This window comes from Delphinapterus leucas, chromosome 3 (genome assembly GCF_059928025.1).
Source record: "Delphinapterus leucas isolate spDelLeu-1000000601 "Yukka" chromosome 3, BTC_Dleu_Yukka2, whole genome shotgun sequence".
Lineage (NCBI taxonomy): Eukaryota > Metazoa > Chordata > Mammalia > Artiodactyla > Monodontidae > Delphinapterus > Delphinapterus leucas.
The window spans coordinates 155,576,685-155,591,323 of NC_143131.1; the positions used below are offsets into that span (position 1 = coordinate 155,576,685).

The following is a 14,639-nucleotide window of genomic DNA, read 5'->3' on the forward strand; positions in this document are numbered from 1 at the left end:
TCTTTGCCAAGTGTGTTCTGGTAGCAGAGAGACCTGTCCTACAGGGGCGATTTAACCTGGGCATTTGGCCGGGCGGCGTTCGAGCGACTGGTCCCCTGAACAGTGAAAGTGATGCAGAGGAAAGGGGAGGCACTGGGGCTCCAGGTTGAAAAGTGTGGGTCCCTCCCACCTGGGCGCTGTGAGGAGTGGGAGGTCTGATGACACAGGTGGGAGTAGTGACCCTGTCCCTCCAGCCCACACGCAACACGGCCCATCATGAGACCAGCACAGTGGAAGTGGGCAGAGAACCGCAATGTTCCCTTTTCCCCTAATAATCGTTTTTCTTTCTTTAACACCCCAGCCAAACTTGCCTGTGCTTTTTAATTTAAAAATATCCTGATGCTGTGGCCACAGAATCATAAATTCTATAGCTTTGCTGTATCCCAACATGAAAAGTTTGTAGAAGACACTGCTTTTCAGCATGTAATAAAACCAGATGTATTTGTTATCTAATTTTAAGGTCATAATTAATTTGGAATCCTGGCCCTTTAACTCATCCTAAATTAGCATTGCTTTGAATTGCCTTCATTTTGTGTGTGTGTTGTATTCAATTTTTACACATCTATGAAAAATCTATAGAACCTCAGGTTGAGAAATGGTGCCATGAGGTGACCCAGGCCCTTCAGTGGGGCTCCACAGAGGCTGAGGGGTCCCCAGGGGTTGGGCAAATCCCAGCCAGGTGTGGATCCTGCAGTGTCCCCTACCGGATGACAGGGCTACTGTGTGCCCACAGGGATGCAGCAGCGCTGGGCCAGGTGAGCTGTCTGCTTGCATGAGAAGAAGCCCCGGTTCCTCTGTCCTCCTCACCCTTTCCCCAGGACGCCTGAACTGGGGGGTACCAGGGCCACTCCAGATATCTCACTACACCTGGTGATTAACTGGGGATGTTGTCTGCTGACCTTGGCGGGTTGGGAGGGCAAGGCTGGGTCCTGCAGAGGGAGATGTTGAACCTCACCAGGGACACTCTTTACAAAGAACACAATGTGAACAACACCTCCAGGAGTGATGTACGTGATGACCCCACAGACACCTTCGGCCCCCCATCTAAACATAAGAGCCTGGCATCTTCAGGGATTCTATGGAACGGGGACTGTTCCCTGGCGAGATGCACTCAGGTCATCCTCCAGTTGCCTGCGCAGATTACCACCATTCTCTTCTCTCCACCTTTTTGTTCACATGCAGTGGTGAGCACCTCTGTGCTCTTCTCTGGCTTTTGGGTTTTCCTGAAGCGCCAAAAAAAAAAAAAAAAAAAAGTCAGGGATGGCAAGAGAAGCACATACACTTATTTGCCTTCTGCTCTTCCTCCTACCCTCTCCACGCTCACATTTCCTCTTCTTGTTCTTCCTCATCCTTTTACTTCATCCCTTCTCTTGAATCCAGGATGAGAGAATTTCTTTTTTTTTTTTAATTGGATGAGTCAGTCTTCTTTTACTTATTTATTTTTAACGTCTTTATTGGAGTATAATTGCTTTACAATGGTGTGTTAGTTTCTGCCTTATAACAAAGTGAATCACCTATACATATACATACATCCCCATAACCCCTCCCTCTTTTGTCTCCCTCCCACCCTCCCTATCCCACCCATCCAGGTGGTCACAAAGCACCGAACTGATCTCCCTGTGCTAAGTGGCTGCTTCCCACTAGCTATCTATTTTACGTTTGGTAGTGTATATATGTCCATGCCACTCTCTTTGTCACAGCTTAACCTTCCCCCTCCCCATATCCTCAAACCCATACCGTTTTTATGCTAAGTTATATTCTACATGTACCTGGAAAAATGTTAAAAAGATTTTTAAAGAACTGCGCATCTATTTTTGCCGCTGATTTGCCTGTTCAAGGCTCGCTAGCACTTTATCCATCTCAGTACTATTTCGCTTAGTAAACAAATGCAGTTACCATAATTGCTGCATATGTGTCTGTGTTCCCTTCTAGGTTATATGTTTTTGAAGTTAGAAACTATATTTATATCACAGCCCCTATGTATGGCACAATATCCATTGCTAATTCAGATTGTGTTTTAAGATATGAGACAAAATTTAAGACTTTTATTATAGTCATAAACATCTAGCAAATCAACCAGAAAATAAAAACTAATTTTCAATTGGTTGGCCAAGAACAAAAAAGGGAGGAATACCTAGTGCAAAATCATATCTCTAATAACTACTGTTGGATTTAGAGCACACACATGCTAAACTTATTTTAAAATATCGTCTTATCAAAGATTTGAGGTTGGACCGGAAAAAATTATATCAGAAGTGAAAATAATTATGTGGTCTGACCAGCGTGGATCACAGAAAGTAAGGGTATACTATATATAAAGTAGATAAACTACGAGGTCCTGCTGTATAGCACAGGCAACTATATTCAATACCTTGTAATAACCTATAAAGGAAAAGGATCTGAAAAAGAAATATATATATATCTGAATCACTTGGCTGTACACCTGAAACACATTGTCAATTAACTATACTTCAAGGGAAACAAAACAAAGTAAGTGTAAAGGGAAGTATAGTTTTATAAATTCACCTCTGATATCCAATGGACCAACTGAAAGAAAACAGAAAGTACAACTTTCTAGGAGACAGGACATGGCCAGCAAACCAGGCCGTTACCCTCGGTTAACGGTCATACCTGCCAAAAAATATACAGACTAGCCTGCATTCAGGAATACATAGGAATTCTTCATTTATCTGGCATTGTTAGGCAATGAGGTATTGCATGTTAGGAGAAGTATTTTTAAAATGACAAAATGAAGAGGAGTTGTTTTAACCTTCACTCGGTAATTTTTTTCTAAAATTAAGAAATGTATCCACTGGTGTATTTAATGTTTCCGTGATAACTCGGGGTCATCAGTTCAATCAACGTTTGCATGAATAATGCAAATGGAAACAAGACAGGCATGCTTACTTACTGAAACTGAAAATGACATGGCACTGGCTGGAATAACTGATGAGAGAGCACGAAAAAAGCAAAAATGAAAACAAACCGTGATCAAGAAACAATCAGTCAAGTTCTGACTTTCTGTACTTAGTTTCAAAATGAGATACCACAAATCCCAGCGAGAGACTCCAGCATCATCAGCTGTCTTTCTCCTTTGTTTCCACCTTCCTTTCCTTCTCCTTCTATCCTAGGCTGTTCCAGGCAGTGCTTATGGCTGCTTGCAAGAGAAATTCTAATACTTGCTTTCTCTCACACAAACTTCACAATATGTCCATGTGATAACTAGTGTGGAGGTAAAAGACAATTCATCACAGAGACATCTCCTATGAAAATAAAATTAGAAACTAGCTTTTAAACATGCAGAGAGAAGGGCGTGGAGTCAGGCACTAATTTCCTTGCGAATTCCTCTCCATTTCTAATAGACGTTCTTCTTTACCAAGATCCCTTTTTATTGGTGTGCTGTTCCAGACTGCTCCACTCCGCCCATCCTCATTCTGTAAAATACATTCACACTCTTTTGTGACCCTACTTATTTGCCCATTAAATAATCAATCATAGAACTGTCGGAATTATTTACAGAGTGAAATTAAAATGCTGGAGTCACTTGGAGGGTTTAAGCAACTCCACCAGAAAATACTGGGCATGGATTTAAAAGAGGCTGCGTGGGACTTGCTCTTGTCCAAGTTCTTTCTCAAGAAGTATCTGAAATAAGCCTAAATTCAGAGTTAACCAGACTGGCCTGCTTTCTCAGGTGGACTGGAACTCATTGCTCTTTCCCCTCAACTCCCTGATGTCAGTGGCACTTTCCGGAGAGGAGGTGGACTTCTCTGCCTACTGCAGAAGCTCAGTTCCCCCCGGGCCCACTCCCTGTCTGAATCCCACACTTGAGGCCACATGCCAGCCTTCCCAGAACATTCGTGGTCTCATTTCAGTTTTTGACCTGCTCAGATTGAGTCCCTCTAGACTCTTCCTCAGCTTGAAACCTGATCTTCCACCACTTTCCCTGACCTCCATGGTAACCTGCCTACTTTAGGCCTCAGGTGCTTTAGCTATAAATTGATATATTTGCCCTTAATTCTAAAGTCTTCTTTCTAAAGCTCTACAATGTGGTGGCTCCTTGAAAATGTTTCTCTTTGCTGGTTGTAATTTTGTACAGAATTAAAAGCACAGCTACTCTAAAAGACAGTAAGTTGCATTGGATAAGGAAAGTGTGCTCTTGTAGTTAGATTAACAGGGATGGAAGACGACTTAGTATGTTTTAAGATACTCATGATCCATTCTCGTGAGAGTCGGGGGAAGAAGGGGAAGAGAGTTAATAAAATACCAAATGTTTGTGACAAATTAAGTTCAAGATGTAGCTGATAAGTTACTACTTGAATAAGCCACACAAATCCAATTCAAGTTTTGCTTTATTTTTCTAAGAAGGATCCCAGTGAACTGAGTCCCATGTTCAGTAACTCCACGTTCAATGGCTTAGTCTTTAAACACTGTTATGTTGCTGGAAGAAGAAATATTGCCCACCATTCCTAACTGATGTTTAGCTATCACGCACATTTGAAATAAATTTATTACTTTGCCTGATCTCAGGGTAATACATTCCAAAGGGGCAAAGAACACACGAAAAGTTATGGAGTCTCCATCTTCTACACTAAAGTGTGCAATAAATTACATATTATTTGGCCGTTAAGTTCACAAGCCATAGAAACCATTCCATTTGCAATATATACAGTGGTAATCAGCAGGTAATGAGAATGATATAAAACCAAACAGACCGTGTATCATGGCACTGCTGCCAATAAAGCAATCATTAAATGCATTCATATGCATCTACGATAGGTAAGCTCTTTGAGGGCAATTGCTATGAATTCTACATACCTGTCAGGATACTATATAGAGCCCACTTTCTATGGCCTTTATTCAAAGACGCTGAGAAAGGGTTACTCTGGGTAAATTCAGACCTTTTCTCAATATAGAATTTGGTCAACATGCATTCTGAACAGCAAAATTTCACAGTATTTTCCTACACTAAGTGCCACCTCAGCAAATGCAGGATTAAGTATAATGGATTATAAGAAGTGAGAAAGGAAAGATGGAAGAAAAGAAGGAAGGTAGGAAAACGGTGGGTATGGAGTACTTCAACATTTATGTAAAGAGTGGAACTAAAACTAACCTGAGGTTACCCTGAATTATTAGCATACGCTATAGAAACTTAAATGAAAAAATAAAAAAAACCCAGCAAGGGAAACCCAAAGATTCTCTGTTTTTTCACTTTACTGCATATACACGTCCATCTTAAACAATCTATATGCTTATATCCAATAAGAGAGCATTGTTTTGCAAGGCTATTTGGCTTCTATCAGCATGTAAAGGTCGGACAACTCAACTTTAGCAGAGTCAGCCTTCAGGTGAATAATTGCTTCTTTCAGGTTGTGAACATTTGAATTTTCCAGAAATGTTTCCCAAAAAATAAAAACTAAAAGAGTCCTAGGACAGCGTCCTTTAGAAGTTTTATAGTACCAAGGTTTTTGGAAGAAGAGTATTCTTGTCAGTTATCAACACAATGATTCCAAGCAGGTCAATTTTTGCTGAGAATATTATATAACAGAACCCACTTCACCTCCATTATACTGACAATGATCTTCCTTACTTCAACCTTGTGCTGCTTAGTAAAGTTGAAAATACGGAGCCAAGAACAGACACTGACAATGCCAGAGACTCAGATGTACCTATAAGTGCCTTCAGACAACATCAGCCACCCAGGCTAAAGTCCTGGTTTAAAACATCCCAACATGAATGAATCTCAAAAACTATATGCTGAGCAAGTGAAGCCAGATCAAAAGGGCACCTACTGTATTATTCAACTTACATGAAATTCTAAACTGGGCAAAAGTCATCTCTAAAGATAAAAAACAGATCCGTGGTTGCCTTGGGGTGGGAGATGGGGATACTTTTGCAAAAGCCTAGGAGGAAACTTTCTAGGGTTTTAGAATTGTTATCTATCTTTATGGGGGTGGTAGTTATACAAATGTATACATTAATTAAAAGTCACTGAACTATTGACTAAAAATGTCTGCATTTTATTGTATGTAAATGATACCTTAATAAGGTTGATTACAAAATGAACCAAAAACAAAACAAAGCAGAAGAGAAACCTCTCAAGAATTCAAAGGAAATACACTGTTTTCTTCCAGGGTACCAGATTGGAAATGAGGCATTGGTCTGTTCTACCCTCAGCTTATCCCTAGGGTTATCTAGTCTATTTTAAAGCACTAGAGTCCCCTATCAGGAAAACTCACCCCATGTTTAATTACTTTGATTTCTTCTCTGCCTCTTCTCCCAACACACTGAAGTCATTCACGGAAGAAAAACCAGCTTTTTCCAACTTTGCATCATGACACATTCTTTCCAAAGCTATTAGTTATAGAATAAAATTTGGGTACACTTTGTAAAAAATCTAGCTTTTTGAGCCTTACAAATCTTAACAGTTAACCTATTGCCTCCACTGGAATTTGGAAAAAAATTATTTTGAAAAGGAATAGCTGAGACTTGACATTTTTTTGTGTGTGATTTTCTCTTCCCCTAAGAGAGAAGTGAGGAGGAATGAGAAACACATACATAAAGAAAAAAATTATCTTGCTGCCTTTGCATGGTTATAATTTATAGGAGGCCCTTTTCAACAATAATCTATTATCAGAATCAATAAAATATAATCTCCATGAAGGCCAGGCCAGGATACTTGTCTCTTTTTCAGCAGATTGCAATACAAACCACATTCATGGATATGCTTCTTGATGATCTTTGTAATACTGTAACAGTTGACCATTTCCTCATGCCTCTTCACCTTAACTTCAACCTGGTTTTTCACTAATGACTTCACATTTCCTTCTCTAACACTTGGTTGTGGGCCTCTTTTCCAACTCCAACTCCAACTCGCATTTCACTCTGGAACCAAAGGAAGACTCACACCTTCCTGCTACAGTTGCAGATTATATAGACTAGAAAAAGGAAGGTTGCCAGATGGTGGTTTACATTATCTACAGACTGTCTCGGCTCAAGGTTAACTTCCCTGGGAGAAAACCCATAAACCCAGAAGCATCAAAAATAACCTGCATGTGCAGGGGGGAGACAGCTTTGCTTGTCTCATTTTACATTCTTTCTGATTTCTGGGCCCTGGTGATTTATGTCCCATGGAATGGAACAAGGAGGGGAACAAGTAGGGACAGTCCCTTCGAGCTAAGAGAAACACTCCGGGAGGTTTTGAATCAGACTTGGTTTTTTGTTAGCCAAGTTACAGGAGAATTTTTAAAGTGGGGGAAAGGGAAGAAGGAAGCAGACCAGGAAAAGAATTTAAGCCATCATCTATAAACCAACAAAGCACTGATAGTTCCAAACATTATGTCACAAACTAAAATGACTGATGTAGGCTCAAGTGGTTTATAAAACCTATAAAAAGACTACAGCAGCAAAGTCCCCATTTATCTGTAGAGTTCAGAAACTAAAACAAGGAATATTTTAGCTTAAAACCTTATCTCAAGAGAATCATATACACTTCACATGAATAAAAATACCTGAAACCAAACATTTTTAAAAGCTCCAATACCCAAAATATAAAGAAAAATATTAATCCAGAAGACTCAATCAATCCATGATAATCACAAAATGGCTGGGCAATCTCTATCTCCCTTCCACACTAACCATCCATCCCATGGAAGACCAAGGGAGATCAGACCTTCCAGACTTACCTTCCAGACCTTCCAGACACCTGGATGCTGCAAAATTCTATGGAGACTCCTTGTGGAGCAGCAGTTTCCCATCTCTTGTGTCTCTCCCTATCGTGATCATGATCATGCAGGAAGCAAGTCTGGCTGTGCTATCTTCTCATTGTCTGTCACCCATCTGCAACATGGTATTGTACAGATAAGGAGAAAGTAGTTGCCTTTCCCCCAGAAGGTTGAGGCTCAGGTACAGGGTAATTCTCCTGTGCACACAGTCATTATTTAGGCCGACTCAGTGACTTCAACAGGCTTAATCATGTGATCAGGTTTGTTGCCAGCTGCGTAATGCTCCCACATCTGTAGATAGAGCCGCTCTAGGTCCATTGTGTATTGTCTGGTGTTGAACAGAGGGCTAGATGTTCTCTGCTTCCAGACTTTGCCACGAATTTTCTTCAGGTATTCTAGATCAGTTCCCAGTTTCACAGCTATGTCTTCATATTCTTGACTATTTTTAGCAATAAGCTCAAGACAGCCTAAACAAGTGAGCTGGGAAGCTGCAACTCGGGAAGCAAGAGTCTCTCCTGGCATAGTCACCATGGGTGTCCCTGACCAAAGGACATCCATCCCTGTGGTGTGTCCATTACAGAGTGGAGTGTCCAAGCAGACATCAGCCAGCTGGCCTCGCCGAACATGTTCCTCTTTAGGAGCAACAGGTGAAAAAATGATACGGTTCTGGGGAAGGCCCATATTTTGTGCGTACTGTTGAATATTAGGTTCTCCTACTGCTGGAAAACGCAACAGCCACAGTACACTATTGGGAACACGCTTCAGAATATTTGCCCACATCTGCAAAGTAGATGGGTCAATTTTATATAACTGATTGAAGTTACAGTACACAATGGCATCTTCCGGTAACCCGTACTGAGAACGTGTGGTTACAATAATGGTACGGGGAACCTCCTCTCCAGTGGCAGCCTTAATGTTGATCTGGGTAGTTGCCAGTCCATTGCTAAGACTGAATCCATTAATTGTTATCTGAATTTGTCCTCTGTTAATCATTTCAATAACTGCCTCTGCAATAGTATTCATAGGAATGACAGGCACATTAAGAGCTGTATTACTGCTGTCTGCGGTGTCTCCTCCCTCAGGACATTTCATCTTGACAATTTGCACATCTGGGAGACTATCAAGAAATGCTTTGAGGTCGATGCCATTCAGCACAATCCGATTGTCATAAATGTGCCCATTGGACTTAAAATCGATGACTGCTTTCTTCTTCAGGTGAGGGAACATATTGGCATGATCACCAATAAAGAAAGTATGGGGCATATAAGCCAGTTTCTCAGAATACTGCTCAGCAACTTCAGCAGGTGAAGTTTCCTGATCAGTGATGATATAATCCATGAAAAGCACGCCACTGGTTCCAGGGTAGCCCAGCCACATTGCCTGAATAGGAGCTGGCCTGAGAGCAAAGAGTTCATTTCGAGCACCCCTGGTATAACCATTCATATTTACAAGGATGTGTATACCATCTTGATGGATGCGATCAGCTGCTTTCCCATTGCATGGAATCTGAGAAAGATCAATGAAATGATGGGCTTCTGCCATCACCTTCGCTCGGAAGTTTGTGCCATCATCTGGGCTCAGGGCATAACAGAAGACCTCAAATTTATCAGGATTGTGCGTGCCTGGAATAGACTGCATAAGATGAGAAGTAGGATGATTCCCAAAGTCAGAACTCACGTATCCTACACGCAGTCGACCATCACTGAGCTTCAAGTCTTTTGGATGTTCATACGGTGGTTTACGAAGGACACTGATCTCATCCAAGGAGAGGTTCCCATGGCTCTCAGCAATAGCCTTCCTGAAGCCATGAGAAAGAGGATAGAGCATACTATGATGAGGCTGCACAGAAGGCAACCTATTCTTCTCCAACTTATCGCAGTGCGATAAGAAGCAATTGCTTCTGGAATATTCCCTAAATCCTTGTGAATGGAAGCCAGATTGCTGTGGGCATCTGCAAATGCAGGGTTAATCTGAATGGCAGGAGTATAACACTGCAAGGCTCCCTGAACATCCTGCATCTCCTTTAGAGTGTTTCCCATATTACAGTAGGCGTCAGCAGAGGTAGGACTGATTCGAACAGCCTCCTTATAATGCATCCGAGCTTCCTGCAGTTTTCCCTGCTGCTCCAATACACTTGCTAAATTTGAATGGGCAACAGCAAACTCTGGGAAGACTTCTAATGCTTTACAATACAAGTGAACTGCCTCTTGAATGTTTCCCTGGTCTCCTTTGATATTGGCTAGAGAGTCTGCATGGGTGGGGCACAGCCGCAGAGCTGTATTATAACAATCTTCTGCTTCGGCAACACAGCCCTTCTCTTCCACAGCGTTGGCTAGGTTGCAGTAAGCATCATGGAAATGTGGTTGCAATCTAATAGCTCACCTGTAGGTGTCTATTGCCAGATCTATCAGGCCTTGCTCGCAGTGTACACAAGCCAGGTTGGCATGTACCACTGCATGATTTGGACTCAAGCTTAGGGCACAAAGGTAAGCTGCCACAGCTCTGTCAAAAATCCGTGCCTCTTTCAAGACATTTCCTAAATTGATATAAGCATCCAGAAAATTGGGGTCAAGGGTGACAGCCTTTTCAAAGTGATGAATTGCAAGCCAAATCTCCCCTTGTGCATTGAAAACACAGCCAAGATTACTCCAAGCTACTGCAAAGTTCGGTTGCGTCTCCATTGCTTTCAAATAACATGCCTTGGCTCCTTCCAAGCGACCCAGGGCTTTGAGCAGGTTCCCCAGGTCACTGAGAACACAGTACAAATCAGGATTGTACTGAACAGCAGAGACGTAAGCTTATACTGCCCCTTCCATGTCGCCTGCTGCTACCAAAGCAGCTTCCAGGTTAATATAACCATCGATGAAATCTGGTTTGAGACGTAATGCATGCCGGTAATGCTCAATTGCTTCCTGCAACTGCCCTCTTTCCTTGTACACATTCCCCAAATTCGACTAGGCTTCTGCCAGAAGAGGGTTCTGTTTAATTGCCAGAGTACTAAAGTGGGCAGATCTGTCCAGCCTTCGACACTGGAAGTGTAGAGATGAAAGTAGAAAATAAAAGAATAGGATGTGATTTGTAGTCGATACTACTTTTGCAAAAATTAGAAAATACAAAACAATTCGGTATTTCAAATATATACATATGTTTAAAATAACTATAAAGGTGAGTTGGGAGATTACATATTAAATGGCCCAAATGGTGCTATATAGGGGAAAATAAAGGAAATAAATCTGGCAGAGGAACGTCAGGGCCAAAACCAATCTTAAAAGTATTAGAAAATAGAGTGACCATACACACTGATGATAGAGTGACATGAACTGAGGCATATGGTCCCTTTTGAGTAAATGCCTTAAATACAAACTAAAAAAATAATGTCATAAGATTTACAAGCACTATAAAAATATTTAGCAGTATTGCAGTAGACAGTAGAAATATATAACCTTTCAACTTAAATAAAAACAAGACTGATGAAATATCATCTTTGTTTCCATGTCATCCATGCTAAGGAAGAAATAATAAATCAGCTTTCAAGATAGAATTTTTTACAATGAGAGATACAAAAACAAAGAAAAAGAAACCCTAACTGTTTATCCCATGAAGGGAGAAAAAAACAATTTGAAAAGTCAGAGTAGAACTCTATGAGGATAATATTTAACATCAATTTTTTTTTGTAAAACAGAATTTTAAGCTGGTTTTGAATTGTTTATAGAGTTTCTAATTAGCATGCTGAGGAAATACAGGGTCCATCTTAATCCAGAAGCAAGCAAAAAGTTCTGACTCTTAAAATTCTAGGCTCTAGAGTAGGTGTGTGCTGGTGTGTATGTGTGTGTGGGTGCACATTTGCTGTGTGTTTTCAATAAACTCAAGAGTACATAAGGGTGTATGTTACTACATTGTAACAATTCTTGAGCAAGTCTAACTGAAGGTCAGTAGCAAACAAGTAGATGCCGCTTGGGTGGCCCCCCAAACTCTCAGGTAATGTGCAGATCTGCCTTGGCAATCATGTTCTGCTTTTAGACATAATGCATTTTTATGTTCTTGTTAGCACTGAAAGGCTAACTTGAATATTCTGCAACTGATGAAATGGACAACAGAGCAGTAACCTAGAGTTTACAAGTATTTGGGGCAGTAAAACTTTAGCTCTAGATTTAACTTGGATTTTAGTCCTAATTTAACTTGGATTTTCTACAACGCATTTTTTTTCTATAAACTGGAGGTAAATACCACCATAATCCTAAAAAACCTGTGACTTTGGGCTTCAGGGGTCTAAGCCTTCTCTCTAAGTGACTGAAAGGTACAACTGGATATTAGACCTGTCTAAAAATTGTCCTTTTCTGTCCTCACATACAAGGGAACGCTTGATTTTTGGATAGCTGTCATTAAAAAAAAAAAAAAATGTGCAAAGAGCTAATGTCTTTTGCTACAAGACAAAACAATTTCTCCTGGACATGCAGTAATAGGAGGCAATGCCATGTGTTGGAAGCACGCACATATTTTATGATAGATATTAATCTGGAGGTTAACAGCTAGGTGCTCCGGTTGAAGCAGTTTATTTCAAACATACATATAATGTTAGTCCACTTTGTAACAAAGCCTTCAACATTTCATATGCAAATTCGTTTTTCTTTCTAGTTTAAGCCCAAGGAAATCCCTATAAATCTTGTCTCCAAAGAGAAAATATAAAGAATTCATAAGATTAAAGAGTTCTTATCAATTGTATAAAAAACTAAAAAGGTACTAACTAGATAAAAATGTAGATGTCTAAGAGAACGTCCAACAAATAGAAAAGTAGAGGACTGCACTGAGATTGCAATCCTGAGAAAAATACATTATTTCTAAATGAAGAAGTAAAAGGAGATAGCATAAATTAAAGCCAGAAGAAAAATTTAAAACCTACAAAAGTACGAGTCGATACAAAGTTAAAAACCCATTCATTTTACTATATACCCAAAGGCTTCACAAAAGATCTCATGAATATCACAAATTAAAATAAACAAAAGCCAGAAATATTGTTTTCCCCAAATTGTACTACTACCTGCTTATTGCTTCAGTGGTAAGAAGAAAAATGATCTTCAAATAGTTGAATTGTATACCTACTTATATTTTAACTCTTAGGTGGATCTTGTTATATAATATATATGATCTTTAAAGAAAACTTGTTGATTGTTTATTTTGGCATCTGTTAGGAAATTCCTATTTAATTAGATAAATCTCCTTAGATAACTCTTAAATAAAAATAGATGCAAATATAGTATGTTTCCTATCATTCATTTTAGACCTCTAAGAGTTGGAAAAGCTCAACCTGGAGAAGAAACTAGTTTTACTGAGGGAAGAAACTACTTTCCAGTTTAGAAGAGGAGGGATTATCCCATTTCTGTAGAGGAAGCAATCAGGAAGATACAAAAAGAATGATCCTTGCCTAGTGCTAAGGCCAGAACCACTGTGAATATTGTACCAGATCTTGTAAAAACAGCCACTGTGCTGGCACTCACAGGCCTGGGTCATGGTGTGTTCAACAATAAAACTTTGTTCCAAAGGGTGGAACTCCTTCGGGCCAAAAAGCTTTCACCTGCATGATTCCATTAACCTCACTGTTTTGTTATGGGAAATGCATTTATTTTTTGAAATGACATTGAAATATATCCTTAAAAGAACACTTTAGGTCTCAACAAGATTCTCTTCTCTTTCAGCCAACACATTACCTTTTAGAAATCAACAGTCTACTTCTTTCTTTAAATCATCACATTTCAAAGCTGTAGCAGCTAATAAATGTTAATATGATTTTTCCAAAACTGCAATCTCCCTAAATTTCTATGCTGTCTTCTTTATCCTGTCTTTTCAAGGTAAAGGTATCTTTCCAGTTTTCTTAGCATTATCAGGATTATGGATTTTGTTCATTGTTAAAGTTCGTTGTTTATGGACATAAGTTAATGTAAATGCAAAAATATCTCGTATTATTCACAAGCTGGCTGACTTAAATCACTCGCTCTTAAAACAACTTTACTGCTCTCCAATCTGTTCAAATGCACGGAAATATAAATTCAGGATGATGTGGCTTTTCTGCAATGCTTTCTTTTCAGGCTGCAGTCTACATGACAGCGTTATATCTTATCCTTGCTGCTGTTGTTGTTCAATCTATAAAACCTCTCTTGAAGACCCCCAAAACAGCTTGTAATTTAAACTTTTACTTTTGGTGACTCACTGTTTTCAAATTGCCATCTCTGACCATATCCCCCTTCCAGGGGAATTTATGCAGACTCTTAACCCATAATTGCTTTACTCTTTACCTCTATTTCTGGGTTCTTAAATTAAATTAACTGTTACATCAGTGTTCTTCATTACTCAAATTATTTTTTCTTAAGAACTTTTCCTGGAAGTAAGTTCATGCTCTTTTTGACAAGCAAACAGTTGACTTCTGAAAGAATTCTTATGGAAATGGGTTTATATCCCAAATGCACCACCAAAAATCTTGGTGACCTTGCATAAACGTCCCTTACCATTTCAGGTGCTATCTTTGCTTGACTCCAAAGGGAACTGATTAAAACTATGAGCATCTAGCTGTTATGCACTTTTGTCTCAGTTTGGTCAATGAAACTCTTAAAAATCCATCAGATTTGCATTATTTTTATCATTAGCCTGTTTGTGTAAAATAAGTTACCATTTATGGAGCCAGTGTTCTCCTTTATTCCGGCATCCAATCATTGTAAATATTTCTCATGGACACATTCTTAGAAGGCCTATGAATAACCTGGCCTCTTACTGATTCTCCCTTTTGGAGTCTTACTAGCCAGACTTCCCCAATAACTTTCAGAGAGAGTTCTCCCCCTTTCCGGGTCTTCTTTTTGACTTCTATACGCCATAGAACTTTCAAAAGTC

At 39.8% G+C, this 14,639-nt stretch overlaps 1 pseudogene; it reads right to left on the reverse strand.

Moving 5' to 3' along the window:
- Positions 1-38: 38 nt before the first annotated feature.
- LOC149749834 (UDP-N-acetylglucosamine--peptide N-acetylglucosaminyltransferase 110 kDa subunit pseudogene) overlaps positions 39-14,639 on the reverse strand; it is a 44,074-nt pseudogene continuing 29,473 nt past the window's right edge.